At 50.6% G+C, this 10,445-nt stretch overlaps 1 long non-coding RNA gene across 1 annotated transcript; it reads right to left on the bottom strand.

Moving 5' to 3' along the window:
- Positions 1-3,990: 3,990 nt before the first annotated feature.
- Positions 3,991-5,270, bottom strand: LOC146894098 (uncharacterized). The gene is made up of 2 exons (XR_015001987.2): positions 5,068-5,270; positions 3,991-4,196 (listed from the first exon to the last, which is right to left on the bottom strand). It is a non-coding gene; the product is annotated as an uncharacterized LOC146894098 (long non-coding RNA).
- Between the last annotated feature and the right edge of the window lie 5,175 nt (positions 5,271-10,445).

Raw genomic sequence — 10,445 nt, 5'->3', positions numbered from 1 at the left:
CATCAGCAGACACAGGGTAGCCAATAAAACTTTGGGACTCTGGGCAGAGTGTGGCCTGTTGGGGAGGACAGTGACGGGCCTTCTGTGGGTCCCACTGTCAGTTGCTTTCCTGAGGTGCAATCCTGTCATCAGCTTGTCTCTAGAAGGCCCTTGTGGTCTCCTCCTGGAGCAGCTCTGTGGAAATGCAGACATTTCCCGAAGCAATGAACTGTTTCTTCAAATAAAACCTGACACAGAGTGTCAGTTTATGTCTGACAAGAGCCAAGCTTTTGGATGACAGGAAGTACCTGAGAAAGCCTGTTCTCTCTAGGGTGGTTTTCTGTAGCCTCTGTGAAGTCTAGGGATCCCCAGGACACACATGTTAGTGACCTAAAAGGCTGCTTCTAGACTTTTCTTTATCAGGTGTGAGTACCATGCTTGGGGTTCAACCATCTTGTCTACAAAATGGGAGCATTGTCAGAGTGGAGGCACGAACAGATAACCTATCTGTAAATGTGCACATGCATATTACACATGCATGTTCAAGCATGCCTGTGTATGTCTACACCCAGATATGTACATATGTGTATGAGCATGCATGTAAATGTACTTGTGTATGTGTGTAAATGTCAGGGGTCCAGAGTGGAGGCGTGGGAATAATTGAGGCACAGCTCACAGGGCAACATCAGGAGGGAGTGTCAGGGTTCATTCAAATCCTGAAGATGACCCGCGTTTATTATCCAAACAGCTTTTATATCAAAAGGTAAACTGAGAGGGAAGTTCATAGCATTCTGTTTCCTGGGTAGTGGGGGAGAATGACTTAGATCATGTCCACAACTATGGCTGCTCTGTCACACAGACTGAATTAACACCTCTTCCCCAGGCGACCTCCTTAATGACAATAGAAGGAGCAGAGTGACATTAGCATGTCCTGACCACTTGTTTTGGATGGTGTCAGGTTGTCTCACTACCACTATCAAAGGCTAGGTGACCACCTTCTGTGTGGAAGGTGCAAATTGTGCCTCGCCAGGTCGCTCAGAATTCTGACTGACATACAATTAGGAATATTGGCCTGTATAATCCTGCTCTTACATGTAAATCTGTATATGTGTGTATACATGCACATGCTTGTGTGCATATCTGTATCCATATGATTGTGTGTATGCATATGCATGAGTGGGTTTGTGTGTATATGTATGTGCACATTGTGGGTAGTTGCATACATATGCCTGTGTGTATGTATGCACATGTGCATGTTTATATATGTGTGCATATGTATATATGTATACTATGTGTTTGCATATATGTACCTGTGCATTTGCATGTGTATGAATCTATATATGTGTGTACCTGTGCACATGTCTGTATGTACATCTGTGTATATGTATAAATGCATGCACATACATGTAACTGTATGTGAATAATAATATGTGTACACATGTGTATGTGCATACACATATGCACATGTTTATAGGTAGTATGAATAACTGTATATACATACCTGCATGTGTGTGTGCTTGAGTATGTACACGTTTGTGTACTTATGTACGTGGGGGAATGTGTTTATGTGTACTTGACTTGTGTGTCCATGTGTGTCCCTGTGTATGTGTGTATGCATGTATATGTATTTGTGTGTGTACTTGTGTGCATGTGTGTGCATGCATTTCTAGGTGTATACATGTGTATATGTTTGTATGTGTGTACATATGTCAGCATGCGTGAAGCATAGATAAGTGCATATATGAATGCATACTTGTATGTTCACTTCTTTGCTTGTGTGTATGTGTTTGAGTACATGGGTGTATGTATGTCTACGAGTGTGTACATGAATGCATGTGCTTGTATGCCTATGTGTATGTGTATTTGTTCATGTATATGTTTGTACCTACAGCTGCTCTCAGTAGTGAAAAGCAGGTGAATCCGTGACATTCTCACATTCAGAGACTTTCACTGAGTGCCTGGTACAAGCTGCCAGGTGTCATGTGACTTTCTCCACAGTGGTCTGCTTCTTCTCGACAGGACACTGATGACAGACCAGACCAACGCTTCCTCCCGAGTCTAGCTTAGTGACTCAGTGGCTTTGCTGGGTTATATCATAGGAGCATGCAGGGCTCAAAAACAGCTACATCACTGAAAACCATGCTCTGGGCTTGGAGGAATGACTCAGTGGTTAAAAGCACTGACTCTTCTTCCAGAGGATCTGGGTTCAATTCCCAGCACCCACTTAGCAGTTCACAATTGTCTGTAACTCCAGCTCCAAGGGACATGACACCCATGGCAAGACACCAATGCATATAAAATAAAAATAAATAAATCCCACCCCAACACATGTGAAACTCAGGAAAACTGAGTCCCTGCATGCCTTGAAGGGACTCTCTGATGGTCAGAGAATCTCCCCTCCCCAGTTATTGGGGTGGGTGGGGAGGGAATTGGGAATCCTTTTAGCACCAGGAGTTTCCTGGTTTACTTTCTGAGCCTTAGTTGGGTATTTCCATTAGAAGCAATGGTCACACAGTAGTAGGCGGAGGAGGCAGAGGAGGCAGGTGCCCACAGGTGAGCAGGGTTGCACACAAATCTCTTAGTCCTGCCTGATGCTCAGGAAACACCACGAACATGTCTTCTTAAGAATGTAGGGTCTACGAAGAATGGATAAGGAAAATGTGGTACATTTACACAGTGGAGTACTATACAGCAGAAAAAAATGACAGCTTAAATTTTGCTGGAAAATGGATGGAGCTAGAAAACATTATTTTGAGTGAGGTAACCCAGACCCAGAAAGACAATTATCACATGTACTCACTCGTAGGTGGTTTTTAAACATAAAGCAAAGAAAGTCAGTCTACAGATCACAATCCCAGAGAACTTAGACAACAATGAGGACAGTAAGAGACTTACATAGATCTAATCTACATTGGAAGTAGGAAGTAGAAAAAGACAAGATCTCCTGAGTAAATTGGGTGCATGGGGACCTTAGGGGGAGGATTGAAGAGTGAGGGGAGAGGCAGGGAGGGGAGCAGATAAAAATGTAGCGCTCAATAAATATCAATAAAAAATGTATTAAAAAAAGAATGTAGGATCTGGCAGTGTCAGGCAAAAGGTGCGGGAATCGTCCTTCTCTGGGCGAATGTGTTGACAGGGCAGGCCCTGGGGGTGGTAAGTTTCTCTCTAATTGTCTCTGCTGTGCTCCCACTGAGGGGAGTGGCTGTGAGGCAATTAACAGGAGGGCTGGCTCGGGAGCTGTCACTTTTCCAGCTGGCCAGCCTTGTCTCACTTCCAGAGGCATCTCTGGGCTTTGCGCCTTTTCCTTTTCAATCAAAACACCTGGAAAGGGCGTAACGTTTGCTTCTCACCCCGCATCAGCCTGACAGATGTGATGATCAAATTCGCTCTTCCCATGTGGCCCCCCCAAGCTGACTGCAGTGGCTAGTGGGAACAGCTGGACACAGGGAAAACCCACAGACCCTAAGAAGAGCAGAGACCCCCCCTCTCAGTCTCTCTTCCTCCAGAGTAAGCTCGGGTCCCACACCCCAGTTCTACCTCTTACCAGAGCAGGGACTTGGCCAAGACTTTCTAGTTCTCGGAGGTCACTATGTCCATGAGCATCAGGTCCCATGTCAGGACTGCCCTGCTCTTGATTGTAAGATACATGAGAATTCTATCACAATGCTTAGGGCCAGGTACCTCTGCCAGGAGGGTCCCTGTGCGGTATGTTCCTGGTCTCCTTCCTCTGAGCACCCTGAAGACTGCTCTTGGCTTCTTTGACAGGGGTGGGGGCGAGGATGGAGCCTTGAACTGCTTTCCTCTTTGACCTTAGTGTGCTCAGGAAGGATGGGTCCTAAAGGGAGAGGAGAAAGAGAAAGTTGGGAAGAGAAGAGGGTGGGGAGGAGAAAGGGCAAGATAAAGAGGCAGAGCAAGAGAAAGAGGAAAAGAAAGGAGAAAAAAGAACATATCCACTATGTCAAATCAATGAGAAGTAAGCCCATGGCATAGTCCATCACTGACATGCTGGGATATTTGTTACTGCCGCAGACACAGCTTTTACTGACAGATACAAGAACGAGTTCCCTTTGTTTCCTTATCTGGGAGATGAGAGGTTGGATGAATCTCCTGTAGGTTCCTCCATCTGAGATTTTGGAAGACAATTCCTCCGCGCACCTTTCCCGTCTTCATCTCTGTCCTAAGCTCCGGGCTCTGCTGTTTCTGTAGCCGAGAAGTATCTAAGGGTGAAGAGGGCCCGTGTTGAGGAACGGTCTGCCACAGGTGTTCCAAGCTTGGAACCCAGAATGCTTCCTCCCATAGGCTCTTAGAACGCTGACTTCCCTGACTGGGTGGGGTTTTCATCTGCTCAGTGGTCAGTGTGGCTCCTGGTGGTCCTGGTGGCCCTCAGGGTTCTCCATTCCCCCCTCTCCCGCCTCCTTCTTTCTGGTTCTTCTATCTGCTGCCACTCAGTTTTCCTCCTCTCCCTTCCTCACCCGTGTCCTCGCTAGTCCCTCCCACCTACCCACAATCCCATTGCCCGAGGAATCATCTTGAAGGACAAGGTGGGCTGGCCACACTTTTTGGTGTTCGGACACCAAGTCACCTGTCACCTCCAGTTGCCCACCAGGTGTTGGTCATACTGACCCCTCACCTGGGCTTCTCCACCCCTCAGATTTCCCACTTCCCAGCTCCACTCAGATACAGCCCTGTCTGGCACTGCCGGGCTCTCTCCTGGGGGTGCATGCTTGCCTCTGTCACACTTGGAACAAGACCCTTTCCCCATGGCAGCAGCTGCAAGCAGCTGGAGGGTGGAGACCTGGCAGGTTTTACCCTAGGGATTCCAGGAGGGGGCTGGTATACGGTGGTCCTTAGCAAGTGTCTCTTTCATTAACACACCTGCTTTTGTGTCTCATAGAATTCTAGGTGTGGAAATCAGGGGGAGGAGGGTGGAGTTCCCTTCTCTCCTCTCTCCTCCTCCCTCCTTTAGCTTCCTTTCCCTTCTCCCCTCCCCTCTCCTCTCCTCCCTTTCCCCATCCCTCCTTTCCTTTTCTGTTCTCACCTCTCCTCTGTGTACCCCGCTTATCCTCCCCCACCCCCAACAAGGCTCACCTGGAACCTGTGGTCTTCATCAGCATCCCGAACACTGGGCTGCCCTGTGCCCAGCTGGGAAAGATGCTTGTTTTTTCTCTCTGAATTGGAAAGGGAAAGGGAGGGTTCAGCAGTGACTAAATTCATGAGCAAAACCACAGGTGACAGGAAAAGGTACTAAGTAGGTGGCTGAACCTCTCTATGTAGATGACCAGGAAAGGTCGGTCTCTTTGAAGAGCTGGCATTTGAGCTAGGAGCTGAGTGACAAACCGGTCCCTCCAAGTGGGTGCCTGAGGGACAAAGTGTTCCAGCCTGTGGGAACAGTGCGCACAGAGGTCCTGAGGAGCAAGTGCTTATCGAATGTAAATAGAGATGGGGAGGTGGATGGGTAGATGGAGGGTGCCTACATCCTCTTTTTAGGGTCTGGATGCTTGATCTCATAGATGGCTAGAGCCAGTTATCATCACTTTTAGCTGCTAGCATCCTCCCACGGAAGGTGTTGGAACCTAGCCTGCATGTCGTCCAGCCAAGGCAGGGTGGCTGCTACAGACTCCTGCTTCATCGCTCTGTCTCCCGGGCAGCTGAAGAGAAGGCGCTTGGCCAGAGTCCCTTCTGGAGGGGCCTCTCCTCCCTGCTACGGTGCTTGCTTCCATGTGAGCAGCTCTCTGAAGAAGCAGGCTCCTGCGTGTAGCTATTCCAGCTTTGCGGCTGCTTCCCCCACCCAACATACACTGTTCCAATTTCCACAACGGGCTCTAATGAGAAGGTGCCAATTAGCGGGACCCAGGGCCGAGAGGAACTTGCAGTAATCAGCCCCGGCTCTGCCCTGTGCGGCACGTTGTCTCACGCACCAACAATTAGCCCAGGGCTGGTGGTGTGGCTGTCCCTGGGGGAAGGGGAGACAGCTGCCTCTGCTGCTGCTCTTGCCCCCTGCGTGGCCTGCAGAGGAACCACCATGCTGGAGTCCGTGACTCCGTCCTGGGACAAAGGTCTTGGAGATATGTGACCTGACCCTGGACTGTCGCCAGTTTCTCTGTGCGGCTTTGAGAAAAGATCTAGTCCAACAGCTCTCAGTCCAGTGTCTGCATCTGGGAGGGCAGAGTATGCTACCCGTGTTAAGCTCCAGGTATATAGATGTATGGCGAGGGGTGTGGGGCGTGTCCTTTGTTACCCCTGAGTTAGGTGCAGAGGACCAGACAGAGGTGCAGCGCTGGGAAGTGGCCAAGGTTTAATCCCACCACTGTGCGCTTCCTGCAAATACCCACACTGTTCCAAGAAGTGGGGCTGAGATGCCCCTTGAGGAAGCTCAGCGAGGAGGAAGCTGGGACCCAGCACTGCCAGTCTCTGTAATGATGGCCCTCAAGGCTCCAGACCAGCTTCACCAAAGGGCTCCTAAACCCAGATGCCAGCAGCTTGGATGGCAGCCCCTGAGCAAGACTAAGCGAGGTGAGGTGTGGTGGCTTCTTTGTTTTAGGTCCAGCAGAAAGCCCTGCTAAGAATCCTCATGAGTCATGACCATGGGGGATCAGGCTGCCTGTGTTCAGTGTGTTGTGTGAATGTAAACCTGTCAGTGTATGAGAGCATGCAAGGGTGTTGTGCAAAGGAGATTCAGAGAATCTAGTTGCTGCACAGGACACAACAGCTGCAGCCCTTCCCCTGGCACACACACTGATAGCTACCTGCTGAGATGTTATGAGTTCCCTGCTAACAGACTCTCTGGAGCAAGGTCCCTCATCTAGGAAGTGAGTTTATATTGAAGGGGGTATCCGTGGCCACACACCCTCTCCGCCCCCATTCCCTGCCTTCTGCCTGGGAACCAGGGCCCAGCTGGTGTGCTAGGAAACCTTCCCATCCTCAGAAAGACGGAAGAGTCTTTACTTCTGGCATGTGGTCATAATCCTTCCCTTCAGTGCCCTGGTCACACTACCTTCTGTCTGTCTGTCTGTCCATAGCATTAATACACCTTAAAATAAACTTGCTGCTGCCTGGTACTCCATCCTAGGGTCCCTCTTGAACCTCCCCAGCTGAGACCTTTCAGGTGTAAATGCCTGTGAGTGTGAATGTGTTGTATGTTTTGTGCATGCATGTTAGTGTGTGTTTGGTTGTGTAAATACGTATGTTTGTGTGGGGGCACATGTGTGCTATATGTACATGCATATTAGTGCACACTCATTGTATGAGTGTGCAGGTAAGTGCATTCGAGTGTGTTTTGAGTGTTAGATACACGTGTGTGTTAGTGAGCGGATGGATCTGCGTGTGACTGCGTGAGGAAATGCGAGTGTGAGATGAAATACATGTGCTTGAGTGTCAACCTCTGGCCACCACATAGTATGTGTGTACCTAAGTATTTGTGTGTGTGTGTGTGTGTGTGTGTGTGTGAGTGTGTGTGGCTTCCCGGCAAGGCTCTAGCTGACTTGTCTCCGAAGCGGCTTTTCCCTTGGTTGTGCTGGTTCAACTTCTATTTTGTCACTGGGAGGAGGTGACAACTCTAAGCACCTGCCAATCCCTGTGGTGTAAACTCCCATCTGTGGTACCTGGAGCTGCAGGGAGCAGGGGAGAGGTGTGCATGGCAGGGATGGGGGAGGGGAAGGAGTTTCGGGAGCAGGTATGAGTTCTCTACAGCAGCGCCTGGATCTCCCCTTTATCTTTCAGAGTTTGAAGCCCCAACCTTACCCTTCATTCCCTCCACTCCAGCCTGGGCTCACGGCTGCCAGGGTCTAGCTAAGTCAAAGTGGGCACGGAGGTTGCAGGCTGTTTCCTGGGAGGCCTCTTGGCCTAGTCATGACTGCCAGGGAGGTGGAGCCTGTAGTAGGCCTTGGCAACTGTTCTAGGTCCCAGACCTGCTAAGAATCTATTGGTTGAGCATTGAGCCAGGGAACCACTGAGAGGCCCATTTGCTTAAGTCCTGCACTCCTGGGCTCCGAAGGCAGTCAATGGACACTGGCAAGGGCCGGGAGTTGAGACGAGGCTCCATGGAGGCCAGGCTGGCTAGTCAGGCTTGGGACTTCACAACTCTTGACTTGAAGCACTCCCAGACCTCCTAGATGTCCCCATGGCCAGTTCTTAGGAGCAGCCCCGCCAAGCATTCCCTTTCCCCAGGCTTAGCTGGACGTTATGCTGCCTGAGGCCCTGGCTGCTGACACAATCTGGGAGCAGGTGAATGGTGTCTGTGGGAATTCTTCATCATTGCCCACCCCCCCACACACACACAATGTCTACCGGCCATTTTCTACTTACCAGCTCTTGCTCAGGTGCTAAGCTCTGGAAAGAGCAGAGCAGAGAATTTATCTCCTAAGGCACGGACACTAGACAACTGCTCAAGGTGCTGGAGAAATTGTGGGAGCTCTCTCTGAAATGAAAAGTAACCCCAGGCTCCGAGGTGGCAGCTGTGGCTCCTTTGAGCCTTGTGACATTGGCCACAGACAGCTGTTTTCTTTAAAATATTTTTTTTTGGTGTATGTGCGTTGTATGCATATGCGTTGCACTGGTGTGTATATGAGTGTGTGCATGCATGTATATATGGAGGCCAGAGGATGATGTCCCGTGTCTTTCTTGGTCATTCTCTGTCATACAGTGAGAGAGAATCTGGAACCCACAGAGGTGGTTAGTCCAGAGGAACAGCTTGCCTCCAGGACCCCATCTCCTCCTACCCCCGAGTGTAGGCTGGCAGGCCGGCTACCCCACCTACCTGGTCTTCGCAAGGATGCGGGGATCTGAGCTCCAGACTTCAGGCTTGCATTGCAGGTGTTTTATCTGTTGAGCCATCTCCCGGCCCCACGCTTCTGTTTTAATGGGTGTGCCTCTTCTCTGTGACCGCTGTGACAGGTCACTGCCCCTTGTTGGCTTAGACACTGGCTGGGGACACCACGAGTTCAAAATCAATACCTCTGAGAGGAAGAATCTCTCCTGGAGTGGCTGGCATTCCTTGGCTTGTGGTGGCTTCCCTGCCATCTGCAGCAGCTGAACCGTCAATCTTCCCTCTTCTCCATGTGTCCCTCGAGTCCCCCACTGCCTCTCTCTAAGGGTACCCGCGATGCCCCTGGGACTACCCACCGGGCCCAGGATACCTCCCTGTCACAGTGTCCTCTACACAGTCTTGCCTTCAAGGGCCCCTGTTCAGAGGGTGACAACCACAGGTCCCAGGGCTTAGGCCACGGGCAGCTTTTCTGGATCATTCTCAGCCACCACAATCAGGTGACACTATTTTCCTTCTGTAAAAGTCATGTGACCAGGGTCCCATAACGAGGATGTGGCACCCCTGAACTCAAATCTGTTCTTTTCACATGGGAGTTGCATTCACTCGGGTGGCCAGAGATTGACGCCAGGTATACCTTTCTCCAGAGCTCTGCAAATCATTCTTTGAGACACTCTCTTACTTAACTTGGAACTTGCCAATTTGACTAGATTGGTTGGGCCAGCTAGCTCTAGAGATCAGCCCATCTCTGCCCCCACCTCCCAGCACATGTGCTAAGAATCTGAACTCAGGTTCTTACCCACTGAGCCCTCTCCTCAGTCTTTTTTATGTTATATGTGCGGGCACACACACACACACACACACACACACACACACACACACACACAAACCACAATCCTCAGACAGCAGGGGCAGAAGGAGCAGGTCCGTGGGTTGGGAGGAGGGTGCCTGGTTCTGGCTGCCACAGACTTTTCAGGTCTGGAATTAGACCCCAGGGACCACATTAGAGCAGATTTGGTAGCCCAGCAGCTCCTGTGTGAGCTGAGCAGGTACAGGAAGGCCCGCTGATGAGAGGGACGATGAGGGGCCCTTCTGTTCCTGTTCCGAACAGCTCTCAGCTTTCAAACCCAGCCAGCCTGAAGGCTAATTTCCAGCAGCTTCCAGCCGTTCAGCTCCATTTGTTGTGCCTGACACCATGAAAGCTTTTGCTATCGATTCTAGGCTATACTCACTTCTCCCCCTCCCCTCTCCGCTCCCCCAGTCCCCTTCTCTCCAGCAGTTTTTGGTCCAGCAATTAGGTACCAGCGGGGACAGTGAGGGGGTGGCCAAGGCTGCCTTTCAATTACCGGCACTGTAAATACAGCTCCATCTCCACCACGGAGTCCCCGCTGCGGGGGTGGGGGGGTGGGGGGAGGGGCCAGTGGTGGAGTTGACTCTCCGGTCCTACTTGACATTCGCCACTCCAGCTGATCAATGTCTGCCTCTCTCATTCCCAAGGGTTTCCCCAGGGCCACCTGGTCTCGCTAATTGGCTCTGGGGGCTGACTGGCCAGCGTGAGGGTGGGAGGCAAATCCTACCTGAGGTACGAGGAGCCTTCTGTAGAAATTCATGTAGAGAAACTCTTGCTTTGGAACAGTCAAGTTCACAAACACTGATTTGTGATTCCTTCAGATGAAAATTGCCATCGATGGGCTAGAGAGATGGC

This window comes from Myodes glareolus, chromosome 6 (assembly GCF_982192425.1).
Source record: "Myodes glareolus chromosome 6, mMyoGla1.1, whole genome shotgun sequence".
NCBI classification, from domain to species: Eukaryota; Metazoa; Chordata; class Mammalia; order Rodentia; family Cricetidae; genus Myodes; species Myodes glareolus.
The sequence above is the reverse complement of the archived record's forward strand: the minus strand, read 5'-3'. Positions and strand labels throughout refer to the sequence as shown.